General features: G+C 49.2%; 1 long non-coding RNA gene across 1 annotated transcript; it reads left to right on the top strand.

Moving 5' to 3' along the window:
- The first annotated feature begins 15,914 nt into the window (after positions 1 to 15,914).
- On the top strand, positions 15,915 to 17,848 carry LOC129382265 (uncharacterized). The gene is made up of 3 exons (XR_011895101.1): positions 15,915 to 16,241; positions 17,160 to 17,392; positions 17,671 to 17,848. It is a non-coding gene; the product is annotated as an uncharacterized lncRNA (long non-coding RNA).
- Positions 17,849 to 18,060: the final 212 nt, after the last annotated feature.

Below are 18,060 nucleotides of genomic sequence, written 5' to 3'. Positions count from 1 at the left end.
ACCGCATTTTCAGGGTGAGTACATCCCACCGTTGCTTACGCTATACTAAGTTTTTTTTCTTTATTTCCTGCATCGTAGTTACGCGTACCTTTGGGCTCCTGTATGTGCGCTTGGTCCACAGTGCTCCTGGCTCAGCTACGGTTCTGCGGGGTCTACCCCGTGGCCTTCGTTCGGCTGGAAACCGTGCAGAGGAGTTTCGCTGCCGCTTCGTGGTCTTCGGGCGGCTCGGTGAAAGCTGTGCTTCGTCGCCCCGTCTGCCCGTTGCGGAAATGGCTGTGCCATCCTTCTCGGCCATAGTCCGCATTGCTTCGCTGCGCCGCCAACCTTCGGGCTCTGCCATCGCATACTTATGTACGTATATTATCCATATATATGCGACAATTCGTCTGCGACTGGAACGCATCAGTGTGTTCTTTCATTTGCCAGAATTTGTAAAACGCCACATTCAGTCTCCGTTACGATATTCTATTCTACAACCGTACTTAGAAACAGGCTGCGGGGTGACATTGCGTATCGCACTCATGTGATTGCACTGGGTGTTACGATTAGATTTCTTTCGCGTTTCAGTCGTTGTACTGTTTCGATTAATGAGATTTTTATTTTCCTCCTGTCGTTACAGGTCCCAGGGCTCTTGCTGGCGCCGTTTCCTGCATGCTGCCGGCTCTGCTGCCTGGTGCTGCTGCGACGACTGGTTTCGTGCTGTCGTCATGCCATCTGCTATCTGAGCTTCCTTTGCTGCCACATTGTGGTCTTCAGGCAGCGCCCAACTTCTCCTTAGCAGTGGACTTCCGCTAGCAGACCAGAGATGACGCATGACTGATTAAAATAAAGGAAGTCTTTAAAAGAGTTCAGTCTCCTGTCTAGTTCCTGTCGATGCTTTATGTGCTCGCCGGTGTCAGCTGGCTTGGGCGCATTGGCGTTGACGGCGGTATTGCATGCAATAGCAACTTTACCCTGCTGATGCCTGTCGCAAGCCATTTAGTCGAAGGAATTATCGATGCCACGGAGGTACCGATCTACGTACATTAGTGCTCCTGTGCTAGTAAGTGAATTGTGCAATAATGGCTCAGTACTTATGTGTACTTATGTGTGAAATGTCAGTGGGACAAAAAGTTCACTGTGAACCACCTGCACTAGTTCTCAGCTACGACGGCTGTGCAGGGTGAGCTGGTAGACGAGTGCCGTCGATGTCGCTTCCGAAAGACTTTAGCAACCCTAACCTTACAATGGCACGTTAAATTAATTCGATAAAGAGGCGGTGTTTACGTGGGTTCTGGCGAAGCGTTGGGGTTACCTTATTGACGGTGTTGGGGTCTCGGTGCTGACGCCCGTTATTGCCAATGGGTCGCAAGCCCCAAGGGTAGCGTTGGCCTGGCGGCCTGGGGCACTGGAAGCATCCGAAGGTCCCGGCAAAGCATGAGTAGACTGGTAACAGAACAACTGGTTTATTCTAACATAGCAAAAGAGCGGCCGGTCAGGTCGACCGAAGTGGAGAGACTGGAGAGCACGTAACTCAACAGAAGAAATCGGAGCCTCTCTCCTGGCGTCCGGGAGCAGCTGCTCTTATACTCTCGGCGTCGCGGGCCAGAAGGAAGGTCACGGGATGAGCCCACGCGACGGCGGAGCATGAGCCCACGACGGCGCGCACGGTCGAGCCGAGAGACATGGTGAACCGAGTGCAGTGACGCATCGCCAACCCGCCGACGGACAGACCTGCTGGCTCCTCACTTGGGGAGCTCCGCTCCCCGGCTGCCGCGCTTTGACAAGCGTGGGCACACACACACACACACGCACATACGAAGACACGTGGCACTGAAACACGCCTGGACACGCTTGGCGGGGAGGCGTTGCGGCGGCGTCGAACGGGCCAAAATGTCTGCCGCTTTGAGCGAAGCCTCGGCGTCCGTTGCATCCGCGCCGGCATTACCGCGCGTTGTAGGCGAAACGTAACAGACCGCCCCGCCGGGGGCAGGAGATCCCGATGGTCAGGGGACTGCATCCGCTGTCCGGAGGGATGTCGCTCGATGATGCTCATAACCGAAGTCGGGCGTCCTTTGGCATTTCTTGAGCGCAGCGCACAGAGAAGGCCTCGTTCTCACGTTCAGGTACACACAGGACACTGCAAAGTGACTTCGGGAGAGTTGACATTTTTGTTCTCGTTTCCGGCAAGCGTTAGAACTACGCCGAAAGTCAACCGCTCAGTCAGCAAGCACGGCACAACCCTCACTAAGCCCTGCCAGGCTCTTTCCCCTTTTATACTGCTGCCTAGTTCCTTACAGTAGTTTAGCAGCACTCAGAACGCGTCCACAAATCGGAAAATTGCACTAGAAAGCACATCATCACTTTGAAACACTACACGAAAGCAATAGGTTAAAAATCCTGCCTCAGGAAGAAAAACATCAGTAACAAGCAATTTTGAGGCTGATTCCCACGTTAGGGGCTTCGACTTAAGCCATTGGCGTTACCGTTGAGACTCCCCTTTTTGTAACGTACCTCAAAGGAATATTGTTGCAAAGCGAGGCTCCAGCGCAGGAGGCGGCCATTTTTGGGAGAGATGGTCTGCAGCCATTGGAGAGGGCAGTGATCCGTCTCAATGAAAAACCTCGAGCCGGCTAGGTAACATGACAATTTCTGAACGGCCCACACGATACACGCACACTCTTTCTCGGTGGCGCTATACGCCTGCTCACGACTCGTCAGCTTACGACTAGCATACAGGACGGGGTGTTCTACTTCTCCATTTTCCCGTTGGCACAGTACAACGCCCATGCCTCGCTCACTAGCATCACACTGAACAACGAACCCTTTTGTGTAGTCGGGCGATCGTAGCACAGGCTGGCTTGTTAGGGCGCTCTTTAGGGCGCTAAAAGCTCTTTCCTTTGTCTCATCCCAGACGACTGTTTGCGGCTCTGTCTTTCTTAGAGCATCCGTTAGGGGAGACGCGATATCAGAGTACCTGGGGATGTACCTCTGATAGTAGCCGGCGACACCTAAGAACGACCGAATATCGGTCTTCGTGCGCGGTTGCGGGAAGTCTCGCACAGCGGCCACCTTTATTTCAGAGGGGCGGCGACGACCCCGACCAATCACGTGTCCGAGGTAGACAACCTCGGCCTGTGCTAAGTGGCACTTGGGAGCCTTGACTGTCAAGCCCGCATCGCGCAGGCGGGTTAGCACTGCCCGCAAGTGCTCCATATGCTCAGGCCAGGATGCGGAGAATATCGCTACGTCGTCTAGATACGGTAAAGCGAATTCTTGCTGTCCCCGCAACACTTTATCCATGAGGCTTGAAAAGCAGTATGGCGCGTTCTTCAAACCAAAACTCAAAACTTTAGGACGGAATGTCCCCATTGGTGAAATGAACGCCGCATACCTACTAGCCTCTTCTGTAAGTGGAACCTGCCAATAAGCCCTGACAAGATCTAGGGTGGAAATAAACTGAGCGCTACTCACTCTCTCAAGGCGCTCCTCGATGTTAGGGATCGGATAAATTTGATCCTTAGTGATGGAATTAAGCCTGCGGTAGTCGACGCAAGGACGAGGTTCCTTGCCCGGTACCTCAACTAAAATCAAAGGGGAGGTATAATCACTCTCACCCGCCTCAATAACACCGAGCTGTAGCATTTTCTTTACCTCAGCCTCCATAATATCGCTCTGGCGGGGTGACACCCGGTACGCCTTGGATCGTACTGGCTCTGGGGAGGTAAGTTCTATGTCATGAGTAAGGACAGAAGTCCTACCAGGCCTCTCAGAGAACAGACCTTGAAACTCTTGTAAGAGCTGGTGTAGTTCGGTTTTCTGCTCAGGCGACAGCGATGCTTTACTTATTAAGTCACTAATGACTTGATCGGTGTCTTTCCTGTTCGTCACTGAGCCTAGTCCCGGAAGCTCGACCGGAAGCTCTTCGGGAACGTTTACCATCATGCACACCACTGCTTCCCGTTGCTTATAGGGTTTGAGCAGATTACAGTGGTAAACTTGTTGTGCTTTCCGCTTTCCTGGCAGACTCACCACGTAGTTAACGTCCGACAGTTTTTGAACAATCCGTGCTGGGCCCTCCCACTGCACGTCGAGTTTGTTCTTTAGCGATGTGCGCAATATCATGACCTCATCGCCCACCTCAAAACGACGGGCCCTGGCTGTCCGATCATAATAAACCTTGGCCCTCTGCTGGGCCTCTGCCATTGCTTCACCTGACAACTCCTGTGCCCTTCTTAAGCGTTCGAGGAGCTTAAGCACGTACTCTACCACGACTGGGTCGTCGCCCCTGCCTTCCCATGATTCTAGAAGCATGCGAAGCGGAGATCGCAGCGAGCGACCGTACACCAGCTCAGCTGGCGAAAACCCCGTAGCCGCATGCGGCGCGGTCCTTAATGCAAACATCACTCCAGGCAGACACAGCTCCCAGTCAGTTTGATGTTCAAAACACAATGCTCTCAACACGCGCTTCATGACGGAGTGGAGCTTCTCAACGGAATTCGACTGGGGGTGGTGCACTGAGCTGTGTAACAGCTTTACCCCGCACCTTTCGAGAAAGGCTGTCGTCAAAGCGCTAGTAAACACTGTACCCTGATCTGACTGGATTTCTGCAGGAAAACCAATTCGCGCAAATATGGACAGTAGTGCATTGACTATCTCAACTGAGCTGAGTTCTTTAAGCGGCACTGCTTCAGGGAACTTTGTCGCTGGGCAGATCACAGTCAAAATGTGTCGGTACCCCGTGGCTGTTACCGGCAGAGGTCCCACTGTATCAATAACGAGCCGTCTAAAAGGCTCCGTAATGATAGGTACCAACTTCAACGGCGCCCTCGATTTGTCCCCTGGCTTGCCCACCCGCTGACAGGTGTCGCATGTCTTCACAAAGTGGTCTGCGTCCCGAAAACACCCTGGCCAATAGTACTCTTGCAAGAGACGGTCCTTAGTTTTCTTAACTCCTAGGTGTCCGGACCACGAACCCCCATGCGACAAGCGCAACAGATCCTGACGATAGCATTGAGGCACGATCAGCTGATCGAACTCCACTCCCCTGCGGTCTAGATACTTCCGGTACAGGACCCCACCTCTTTCCACAAAGCGAGCATTTTTCTTGGCGATACCTTCCTTGACAATGCAGCGTATGTTTTCTAGGCTGCCATCCTTCTTTTGCTCGGCTATCAAAGCCGACCGGCTGACTTTTAGCAACCTGTTAAGTCCGTCTGACGTAGGCGCGATGAGCAAATCTGGAGACAGCTCTTCTAACTTTCCCGTGTCGGGATTTTCCTCTCCAGTATCTGGTGCCTTTAACGCTACAGGCGCAATTTTATTCAGTTCGGGCGTGCTCTGAATACCAGCTTGCTGCGCCTCTGACCCTTTTTCATCGTTCAACAACGTCGGCCCCGCAACTACCGCCTTTGCAGCGAGCTCCCGAACCTTCGATCTGGTTAAGGCCTGAACGCTAGCCTCACCAAACAAAAGCCCCTTCTCGCGCAGGAGGTGATCGGACCTGTTCGAAAATAAGTACGGGTACTGGGGGGGCAGCATAGATGACACTGCGGCCTCCGTCTCAAGTGCTCCGAAAGGTCCTTCAATAAGCACTTTTGCTACCGGCAGACACACGCTATGAGCTTCCACTGCTTGCTTGATCCATGCGCACTCGCCCGTGAACATATCGGGTTCTACGTAAGAGGGGTGAACTACATCCATTGTAGCTGCGGAATCGCGAAGCACTCGGCACTCTTTCCCGTTCACGAGGAGGTCTCGCATGTAAGGCTCGAGAAGCTTCATGTTCTCGTCAGTGCTGCATAAAGACAAAAACACGACTTTTGTTTTTGTTTCTGGACACTGCGCCGAAAAGTGACCCGGCTTCTGGCACGTATAACAAACGCGCGCTTGCCTCGTCTCGAACCGCTTTCTGCGTTCGGCTTCGGTTGCCGCCGTCTCCTTACGTTCGGTCGGACTGCTTTCACTCGCATCCGCACTACGTGTATCCCCCTTTGCTCTCATGGGTGTGAACTTCGGCCTCTCAAACTTGGAGCCAAATTCACCCTTTTGACCGTCCTTAGCTCCGCGAGCCCGACGCGTCACAAACTCCTCGGCTAACTCAGCGGCTCTAGCCACCGTACTAACGTCTGGCCTATCCAAGACCCAGTACCGCACGTTCTCAGGTAACCGACTATAAAACTGTTCTAGCCCGAAACACTGCAGAACTTTCTCGTGGTCACCAAACGCTTTCTCTTCTTTGAGCCACTCCTGCATGTTTGACATAAGCCTGTACGCAAACTCTGTATATGACTCACTTTTGCCTTTCTCATTTTCCCGAAACTTCCGACGGAACGCCTCCGCTGACAGCCGGTACTTTTTTAGCAGACTCGATTTCACTTTGTCGAAATCCTCTGCCTCCTCTCTCTCCAAGCGAGCGACTACGTCGGCCGCCTCGCCGGGTAGCAAAGTGAGCAAGCGCTGTGGCCACGTTTCCCGAGAGAACCCCTGCTTCTCGCACGTTCGCTCAAAGTTAACCAGCAACAAACCAATGTCCTCTCCAAGCTTAAACGGCCGCATCAGGTCAGTCATTTTGAACAATACTCGTTCTCCTGCACCGTGTGTCTGACTTCCATTACGAGCGCGTTCCATCTCTACCTCGAGACGCTTCATTTCCAAAGCGTGTTCGCGCTCTTCTTTTTCTTTCTGTTCTTTTCGTTCACGCTCATCTTTCTCTTTCTGTTCTTTAAGTTCACGCTCATCTTTCTCTTTCTGTTCTTTAAGTTCAAGCTCCCTCTCCTCAATGGTCTCAAGGCATTCCGACAGCTCGTCATCCTCAGCTTCTAACTCAAGAATAGCCCTTAGCAGTTCTGGTTTTCTGAGTTTGTCTGAGACATCCAGACCCAACTCTCTTGCAAGCTCCAGCAATTTCGGTTTGCGCAACGACTTCAAATCCATGGCTGCTCTGAATGCTGCTTTCTCTACTGCCTACTATTGTCTTGCCGCAAACTAACCCGGCAGCAACGACAACCACAATTACCAGCTCTGTTTCTGACACTAACAAAAGCCTGGCAAAACTCAGAAGAAGAAAGTCCCGCACTCACCAAACCTCGCAGCCAAGACTTCAGCGCAGTCGTTCCGCTGCAGGCAACCAGTCATCACACAGGGCTCGTTGCACTGCTCCCGGATGGTCGTTGTGCTGCTCAGCATACATTCAACCGCATCTCTTCGCTGCTGGCCTCCGTTGTCGCGATCTCACCGCTGGCAACCAGTTGTTGGGGTCTCGGTGCTGACGCCCGTTATTGCCAATGGGTCGCAAGCCCCAAGGGTAGCGTTGGCCTGGCGGCCTGGGGCACTGGAAGCATCCGAAGGTCCCGGCAAAGCATGAGTAGACTGGTAACAGAACAACTGGTTTATTCTAACATAGCAAAAGAGCGGCCGGTCAGGTCGACCGAAGTGGAGAGACGGGAGAGCACGTAACTCAACAGAAGAAATCGGAGCCTCTCTCCTGGCGTCCGGGGGCAGCTACTCTTATACTCTCGGCGTCGCGGGCCAGAAGGAAGGTCACGGGATGAGCCCACGCGACGGCGGAGCATGAGCCCACGACGGCGCGCACGGTCGAGCCGAGAGACATGGTGAACCGAGTGCAGTGACGCATCGCCAACCCGCCGACGGACAGACCTGCTGGCTCCTCACTTGGGGAGCTCCGCTCCCCGGCTGCCGCGCTTTGACAAGCGTGGGCACACACACACACACGCACATACGAAGACACGTGGCACTGAAACACGCCTGGACACGCTTGGCGGGGAGGCGTTGCGGCGGCGTCGAACGGGCCAAAATGTCTGCCGCTTTGAGCGAAGCCTCGGCGTCCGTTGCATCCGCGCCGGCATTACCGCGCGTTGTAGGCGAAACGTAACAACGGCTTTCTTCACTGAAATGGTAAGTCCTGCAGCTCGCGGAAAATGGAGGCCGCGAAGCGCCATGTAGGATATAGTGGTAGCTTGCCGGATGGAACAGCGACGACCATCTGTATGGTGAATCATCAGTCATGATAGAGGAAAGCCTTTTGTTAGCGTAGGCTTTCAAGCAACACGCGTCACTTGGTCGTGGCAGCCAACGGGACTGCTGCAATACACGACAGAGGGAGCATGCACGTGGGCGCGATCTAGAAGCTAAAGAAAAAAAAAAACTCGGTGCCCTTCTACTCTGTGAAGGATGACGAGCGAAGCTGTGTATGTGGGCCCCTTAATGGCAAACTGCACCTCCGCCGCGGTTGGGCCCGGCATTGCACTGTCTTCGGGATCGGCCAACGTATGGGGAGTGCTTAACGCTTGCTTCACCTCCGCCGCGGGTCAGTCTGGTGTTGCACTATCTTCGGAATCAGCCCACGTATCGGGTGTGATTAACGCCTGCGTCACCTCCGCCGCGGGTCTGCCCGGTATTGCACTATCTTCGGGATCGGCCCACGTATGGAGAGTGCTTAACGCCTGTTTCACCTCCGCCGCTTATCGGCCTGGCATTGCACTATCTTTGGGATCAGCCCACGTATGGCGAGTGCTTAACCCCTGCTTCATCTTCCGCCGCGGGTGGGCCCGGCATTGCACTGTCTTCGGGATCGGCCCACGTATGGGGAGTGCTTAACGCTTGCTTCACCTCCGCCGCGGGTCAGTCTGGTGTTGCACTATCTTCGGAATCAGCCCACGTATCGGGTGTGATTAACGCCTGCGTCACCTCCGCCGCGGGTAGGCCCGGTATTGCACTATCTTCGGGATCGGCCCACGTATGGCGAGTGCTTAACGCCTGTTTCACCTCCGCCGCTTATCGGCCTGGCATTGCACTATCTTTGGGATCAGCCCACGTATGGCGAGTGCTTAACCCCTGCTTCATCTTCCGCCGCGGGTGGGCCCGGCATTGCACTGTCTTCGGGATCGGCCCACGTATGGGGAGTGCTTAACGCTTGCTTCACCTCCGCCGCGGGTCAGTCTGGTGTTGCACTATCTTCGGAATCAGCCCACGTATCGGGTGTGATTAACGCCTGCGTCACCTCCGCCGCGGGTCGGCCCGGTATTGCACTATTCTCGGGATCGGCCCACGTATGGCGAGTGCTTAACGCCTGCTTCACCTCCGCCGCTTATCGGCCTGGCATTGCACTATCTTTGGGATCAGCCCACGTATGGCGAGTGCTTAACCCCTGCTTCATCTTCCGCCGCAGGTCGGCCCAGCAGTGCATTGTCTCCGGGATCGGCCCACGAATGCGGAGTTTCTTGCTTACCACGCCAACAACGGTACGGAAATTTCTTTGGACGGTAGAGTATACAGCTTCGCTGTAGAAGTGTCAGCAAGTTGTGCGGGAGCAACTGCTTGTCCCATGTTTTTGTTCCATCTCGAGTTCTGCCACCCCACAGAGAAGCATGCAGCACAGGTCAGGCTCGTGAAAAAAGCAGCCAGTTGGTGTTGCGTAGTCTATTGCGACACGTGTAAGCTCAGGGTACCTGTAAACAATATACCGCAGCATCAGCTAAATGCTCGAAGCAGGGTTCTTTGCGTCCGCACTTTCCGTAAAAGCTGGCGTCGATGGCCATCATCCCCTCGTGCAGACCTTCATCATATTATGTGGGAATGCCAATCACCTCCAAACAGTATCAGGCACAGCATAAATCACAATGCTAAAATGAACACCCCCGAGCAATGGGGGGCTATACTGCTCGGCGAACGCTCAGACCAGCTCTGGGCTGTTGAGCTGGCGGAGGACGCCGCTACGGTTCAAGACCTGACCTGCGTCTGATGGAAAGGGGAGCTCAACGGGACCAGCCTCCCAGCCCCTCCGTTCTTAGAACACTTAAAACACCCGTGTACTTAGATTTAGGCACACGTTAAAGAACCCCAGGTGGTCGAAATTTCCGGAGTCGTCCACTACGGCGTGCTTCATAATCAGAAAGTGGTTTTCGCACGTAAACCCCCAGAATTTATTTTGATATTTTTTTTGTCTTCTAATTAGCTCCAAGATCATGGTGCCTTCGGTATAGTGGACGCTCTTGTTCTTTAGTGGCTTAAGGATCAACTGACACTCTTGTTTCTTGAGCAGCACTGGCACTTCACCCCCTGAGACGACCTGGTAGGCAGTTCAAAATAAATCGGTAAAAGAAAAGATAGTACAATGCAAAATTCATGGGTTTCATTACAGATATGATATCAGTGCATAAGCGTACTTATAAGTTCAATTACCGAAGCGTCTGGAATAATTAGAATTAATTAGAAATCACTGAGATGAGCGGGAACGAAAATCAAAATAGACCAGAAAAAATTGAGAAAGAAATGGTACAGTAACAGTACATAATTCATGGGTTTCATTATATATGGATATTATATCTGAGCTTAAGTTTATTTACAGCTTGAGTTACCGAAGTGTGTGGAATAATTGGAAATAATTAGAAATCAGTGAGACTTCCGGGGACGAAATTTAAAATGAATCAGAAAAAATTGAAAATATAGTACAGTAGAAAATTTATGGGTTTAGTTATAGAAATGATATCAGAGCATTACTTTAGTTACATGTTGAGATACTGAAGTGTATGAAATAATGAGGATTAATTAGAAATAGCTGAGATGACCGGGGACGAAATTCAAACAAGCAAAAAAGAATAGAAAAATAAATAGTGCAGTGCAAAATTCATGACTTTCTTTATTGATATGATATCAGAGTATACGTCTAGTTACATGCCGAAATACTGAAGTGTCTGGAATAATTATAATTATATGAAATCACTGAGACGAGCGTGGATGAAAGTCAAAATAAATGAGAAAAAATAGAAAAGAATAGTACTGTACAAAATTTATGGGTTTCTTTAAGATATGATATCAGACCATAAATTTAGTTACATGTTGAGTTACTGAAGGGTGTGGAATAATTTGAATTATTTAGAAACCACCGAGACTGCCGGAGACAAAATTCAAAATAAATAAGTAAATAAAACAACAGTGCAGTACAGAATTTATGCGTTTCATTATATATATAATATAAGAGCATAAGTTTAGTTACAATTTGAGTTACTGAAGTGTCTGCAATAATTAGAATTAGATAGAAATCACTGAGACGAGCGGGGACGAAAATAAGAATAAATCAGAAAAAAAAAATTGAGAGAAAATAGGACAGTGCAACACTTATGGGCTTAATTATAGTTATGATATCAGAGCACATCTTAAGCAACATGTGGAGTTACTGAATTGTCTGGAATAATTATAAATAATTAGAAATTACTGCTTACCGCACACCAAACCGCAGAAATGTATAACTTGGATCCTCCACGTGAGCACGACTTTGGAGAGATTCCTGGAAACCCGGATGTAAAAGGCGGAAATTATGACTTCCTTAATGACGTCACACACAAGATGGTGGCATGATCATTAACAGGCTATTTAATTAAAAGCAGTTGCCTTCCAGTTCGGTTCGTATGCTGCGTTCGCATAAAGTTAAGCTAAAGAGCACCAACGTCGAGGTGCGAGTGCCACTGAAGACACCTAGGTGAAAGATTAGGGTGGCCCACCATTTCTGCGTTCTGAATGCGCCTCGGTGAGGCCCAATGAAAACGCGCCAAGCATCTCAACGCGCTCGCCTGACCTCAAGGTGTTCATAACTCGAAGGGCGTTCAGCAACGTTTAATTGGACATTGGGCCACCCCAAAATCTCAAGTAGGCCCACACCCAAATTTCAAGTTGGCCCACTCCCAAACTTCAATTTGGCCCACCCACTGATATAAGTATGCCCATCGACAAATTTCAAGTTGATCCACCCATAAGTTTCAGTTGGCCCACGAACAGATTTCAGCTTGGCCCACCCCATGGATGGCCCACCCCGAAATTTAACTTGGCCTATTCCCAGATTTCAAATTTGTGGTGGTGATGGTGGTAAAACATTATTTCCCAAAGTAGGGGTCCTGAAGGACGCTCGGCTGGGCGCCAGGATTTCGGCCCACCCCGAATTTTCATGCCATTGCTCGAGCGTTCGTCGTCGTCTGTTTGCGCAGCTGGCTGGTTCTATCTTGAAAGCGTTCGCCTTACGCGAAGGAGGAACGGACGGACCGTTTTCTCGTTGGGCAACCACAGAAATGCTTACGCACTAAAAAAAAAGGTAGAACGAGAAAGAAAGAAAGAAAGAAAGAAAGAGAGAGAGAGAGAAGCGAAGAAAGCGTCATTTTGTTGTCGTCGTCCTTGTCGTATTTCCTGCCTCCTTGAATACTCTGGCTTGCACCGACGAGGGGGATTTGCGAGGATGCGTCGCAAAAGCACCAACAGTCCCCATTTAAGAACGGCAACAATAAAAACAAATAATAATAAATTAGACAGGTAGACATGTAGACAGGGTGCCTGGTTTCTTTCCTTGTTTATTTTGTTTTCGATACCAAATTGTGAAATTAAGATTAAATTCTGAGGTATTACGTGACTAAACCACGATATGATAATGAGGCACACCGTAAAGTGGGACTGCGGATTATTTTGGAGTTATTTAACGTGCAGTTAAATCGAAGTACACGAACGTTTTTACATTTCGAACCCGCAACCTCTCAGCTGTAGAACGCCAACGCCACTTAGCTAGTGCACTATCACCGCGGGTAATATTTAAGTTAGGGGAAGATAAGTTACATTGACGTTATATTTAGTATTAGAGCCTCACAGATTGGCAGCCTATACATAAGGTGCATTACGTATTACTTTGGCAATACAAAATGCAGGAGGTTTGGAGGTAAACAGTCACGCTGCAGCTGTTGCGACGCTCTCAAAACAGATAAATGTGGTAACTTTTCCTTCTTTCTTTTGTATGTATGAACATTTCTAAATAAGAAAATAGAAAAACAAAAACAATGTCTTAAGAAGAAGCTTTAGCTGGCTGCTCCTACATGAATACATGTAAAAGGAGAATTCGTTTTTCTCGGCAACCACTGCACCAAATTTGACGAGGTTTGTTGCATTTAAAACACAAACTTAAAATCTAGTGACTGTTGGTTTCAAAATTTTGAGTTTGTCAATTTTTTATTAAAAATTGGCAAAAATCGAAAATTTTCAAAAAACGAAACTATCAAGTTTACAACTCTGTAACTCAACCACTAAAAATGATAATACAATTCTGTGAATTGCGTCTAATAGTACATCTAAAGCGGACAAAATTGATATGTTACACATGAATATAAAAAAATTAATTATAGGGAAATACAACTTTTGCAAAACCGTTGCAACCAACGTAACGAATTCACGTAAAACGTAAAATGACATATCGAATTTGTCCGCTTTGAATGATCTAATGGATGCCGTTTACAGAACCGCGATATCAGTTCTTAATGCAGAGCTATGAATTTGTAAACTTCGTGCTTCTATTTTTTTCGAGCGGTCAAATATTTAAAAATCGTTTTAAGAAAATTCAAGCCCTAAATCGAAATTCCGCTTCCAACAGTCACTAGATTTTAACTTTCTTTCTCAAATGCAGCAAATTTCATTAAAATCGGTCCAGCGGTTATCTCAGAAAAGCTTTTTTGCGTTTTACATGTATTTGAAAAGGCCGCGTCGGAGTTGGGCCCTACCCGAAGCTTTTTCTCAATGCTCTCTTTCTTTAGGGACCTATCCTGTCACCACGCTACCGAGCTGCAGCCAAGGAGCACTCAACCGCTATCTATCGACAAATTTTAGCAAAGTGCGGTGTTGCGAGTCTCGGAGGGCGCGCAATTCGCTGCGTGTTTACAGGGAAAAGGGAACGATGGCGCTGGCTGCCAAACTGCTTTCGCATTTGGCGTTGCTCGGCGGGAGATTTGAAAGCCGCCGAGAATTCTCGCTCCGCCTTTGAGAGCCACTTTCAGGGCGTGGCCGCGTTTGGCGGCTTATTGCCGGAGTTCCCGACTTCCAGAAATGTGGAACTTCAGCGAACAGGAAATGTGCCTACAATTTTGAGAATATACACAAGAACCATTAGTGGAACACTGAATTATTTGATCAGTTTTTCATAATTAAGAGGAAGCTTTAGCCCGGGCCCAACTCCGGCGCGGCCTATTCAAATACATGTAAAACACAGAAAGGCCTTTTCGAAGCAACCCCTGGACCGATTTTAATGAAATTTATTGAATTTGAGAGAGAAAGTTAAATTCTAGTGACTGTTGGAAGCGGATTTTCGATTTAGGGTCCGAACTTTGTTAAAAGAATTTTAAAGAATACGTAAGTTAAAAAGAAAGAAACCGGAAGTTTACAAAATAACTTTGCTTCAAGAACCGGTATCGCGGCTCTGTAAAGGGCATCCATTATATCATTCAAAGCGGACAAATTTGGTACGTCAATTGACATCTTACGAGAATTTGTTACGTTGTGTATAAGGGCTCTGCAAAAGCTGCATTTCAAAAATACAAAATTTTTTTGAGATTTATGTGTAACATATCAATTTTGTTCACTTTAGATGTACTATTAGATGCAATTCACATAATTATGATATTATTTTTCATTGCCGAGTTACGGAGTTGTAAACTTAATAACCTTGATTTCAGAAAAAAAAAATATTTTTGCCAATTTTAATTAAAAAATTAACAACCTAAATAAAAAATTCGAAAAGAACAGTCACTAGATTTTAAGTTTTGTTTTAAATGCAACAAACCTCGTCAAATTTCGTGCAGTGGTTGCCGAGAAAAACGAATTCTATTTTACATGTATTTAGGTAAATAGGAGCCCCCGAGGTAAAGCTTCCTCTTAATAACAGATTTCATAAAGCCACGGGGCCGAAAGTTTTCTCGAGACTGTTGTCAGTGACGCGTTGGTGACGAAAGGAAACTTCGAGTGCTTGTGAATGATGTCTCACGATAATGTCTTATGGAACATAACCAAGTTTGCATCACACACGTCTGCATTGATTGCTTTCATTGCCTCCGTTATCCACCTGGACTATGTCGAACAGAGACACCAGTACTTCGCTGAGGGGGGCTTTGAGTAGCTTTCACAAAATCTTTTGGTTTTCCAATCGGAATAACCGACAGGTGCGCTTCTGACGGCTCATGCAGCGAGGGAACTATTCAACGTGTCCTTTGCCATTTGCCGTTGTCCTCAAAATGCTGGCACATTGAGTAATTACACCAGAAGTTGGTGAAGGTGCTATCGGAGTTTATATGTTCTAATATTTGATTAGGGAGACTTTGATACTACAACTTGTTGCTTGCCTCGCCCCCCCCCCCCCATTTTTTTGTGTTCTTTCCCTTTTCAATGACAGCGGTCGTTGAGTTTCAGACGCCCTGACGACAGAACTCCGCAATTGATCCATCTCTAGCACTTCGAACGTTGTCAGCGACAGACTAACGTACCCTGCTTCAATTCATTCCAGCAGCTGTATACTACGGGAGCTTTTTCTCACCATCACTTCGTATTGGAACACGCTCGGACATCGTTCGCCGAACCCACGACACCAGATATTTTTTTGTTGCCAAATCGAAAAGATTTTGTATTTATCTCCTCAGAATTTCAAAGAAATAAAAAGTCAGCCTTTTCTCTCATAGTCTATTTGAGGCTATGGGGCTACTTAGTCGCCGTCATTACAGGCAACCGATAACGCAAACCTCCGGTGTATGACCACTCATGCATATCGCACACCTAATCCTGTGTTTTTCCAAGGTGGTGGCTGTCTCCTAAACAGCACAAACGCTTAGTTTTTAACGTCCCAACAATGTTAATATCTTAAGAGCCCGGTGGTTAAAATTGATCTGTGTCGTCTTCTCAAACAGCAAAATAGACGGCATCATTGCAGGCTTCACTATTTCAAGCTGTCTTCGCGGTCTGCGTCAGGATGGAAACGGAACATAATATGGCAGCTGTCTGGCAAAGACGGCAAATTATAGCTGTTTATGCCGACATTTGGAATACACTCAATAGAACGCACACGAGCAAGCAAACGACGCCGTCAAGAAGCTATAGTCTGACGATAGGAGCGAGCCCAGCAGAAATGCCGCGTCATTCGCTGTTCCTCCCTGGGCGTGCGCGCCGCCTCTGCTCGTTATCAAGAAAGAAGCTTCTAGAACATTCCACGATCGGTTGGCGCCGTTTGCGCTTGCCCTTTTAAGCAGACAACGTAGCTGCCCCGGGGAGTCACTTCGCGTTGCAACTTGTCTGTGCTGCCTGCCCGAGGGACCCCTGAACTGGACCGGACTATGCTTTTCATGTTGGACCGTTGGCCAGTCGTCGGGGGCATCTGGAAACCACCGCGACCACATCGCAGGGGACCTACGCGGAAGGAGCCGACTCGGAACAGCGGGCTTCGTTAACTAAAGGTTAGCCTCCTCGAGCGTGATTTGTGTCTAACGATATTGCGACGACTGTTGCTGCGCTTAATTGACTCGAAGGTTTCTTGGTCCGCCGTCGTGACGTCGGGTCCCGTCAGTGACGGAAGCGTGAGGGGTGTCGTCGAACACGAGCTTCAGGTTTAGCGAACACTAGGAAGGACTAGCTTGTATAGGGTTGCCCCTTTTACGCTTGCGTTGCGTACGGCGACCCGTTCCGAATGCGGTTGCAAACGGCGCACCTTATCGTGTCAAGGAATGCCCGCGCGCGACAGAGGTGCTCTTGAACGATAAGTGCTTCCCGTGCGCAATTTGGCATTCGGAATTTGGCAGTCGGGTGACACCGACGAACGGGTGTTGCAGCTTTCTCTTCTGCTAACTTCCATTGTTTCGTTGCAGTCTCGAACCATTTTTCGCATTTCAACGACGCCTTTTCGCGTGTTACGAATGAACCCCGCCATGCCTTTTGGACCACCGAAGTTCCGCTAAACCACTGATTTTTCACGTGAGTACATAATGTCTTTCTCACTTTCTGTTTTGCTTCACCAGTCCCTGCTCTCATTGCAGATCCGACGCCCATGTACAGCATCATCTGCCAACTGCGCATTGCCGTGTGGTGCAACTTCCGTGGCTCAGTGTGTTCTTTGGCCATCTCCGGAAAAACGCCAGCTCATCGTCAGAGCTACGGCCACGGCTGCACTATTTTCATGGGCCTCCCTTTGCCGTGGATCTTCGAAGAAACCTACGTTATTTTTTTTTTCGCGACACCGGCCTTTCGCTCAGCGCCCGAGTCTTGTTACTTTTTCTGTAGCGTTTTTCGCGCCCGTCCGTCACCGCCTTCTCAGGGTGAGTACATCCCGCCATTGGTTACGCTTCACTAACGTTTTTTCTTTATTTCCGACATCGCAGTTTCACGTCCCTTTGGGCTCCCGTATGGGAGCTTTGTCCAGTGTTCCTGGCTCAGCTACAGTTCAACCGGATCTACCTCGTGGCCTCCGTTGGGCGGGAAACCATGCGGAGGAGTTTCGCTGCCGCCTCGTGCTCTTCGGACGGCTCGGTGAAAGCGGTGCTTCGTTGCGCCGCCTGCCCGTTCCGGAGATGGCTGCGCCGCCAACCTTCGGGCTCGGCCATCGCATCTTCATGTACGTATAGCATCAAGAAATATGCGAACAAATCATCTGCGGCTGGAACGCATCATTGTATTTCCATATTCGCCTGAATTTGTTAAAGGCCACTTTCAGGCTCCGTTATGATATTCTATTCTAGAACCGTACATAGGAACTGCCTACGTGGGGACATTGCATATCGCACTCGCATGTGATTACACATGTAGCGGGTGTTACGATTCGATTTGTTCGCGTTTTAGTCGTTGTACTGCTTCGATTAACAAGATTTGTTCTTTTTCCTGGTGTCGTTACAGATCCCAGGGCCTTTGCTGCGACGGGCCTTTGCTGCGACGGGCCTTTGCTGCGACGGGCCTTTGCTGCGACGTTGTGCTCTTCAGGCGGCACTAGAGTCCTCCTTCGCAGTGGACTTCCGCTAGCAGCGCCGAGCGGACGCGCGAGACTGTGATTGAAATAAAGGAAGCCTTTGAAAGAGTTCAGCCTCCTGTCTAGTTCCAGTTGATGCTCTAAGTGCTCGCCGGCGTCAGCTGGCTTGGGTGCATTGGCATTGACGGCGGTATTGCATGCTATAGCAAAATCTGTCCTGCTGATGCCTGTTGCACGCCCATTAGTTGTGAAGCAATTATCGATGTCATGGAGGCCCCAATCTACTGCTCCTGTGGTGGTAAGGAAACAATGATATAATT

The sequence above is a fragment of the Dermacentor andersoni genome, chromosome 6 (genome assembly GCF_023375885.2).
Source record: "Dermacentor andersoni chromosome 6, qqDerAnde1_hic_scaffold, whole genome shotgun sequence".
Classification (NCBI taxonomy): domain Eukaryota; kingdom Metazoa; phylum Arthropoda; class Arachnida; order Ixodida; family Ixodidae; genus Dermacentor; species Dermacentor andersoni.
This window is presented reverse-complemented; position numbering and strand designations above follow the sequence as displayed.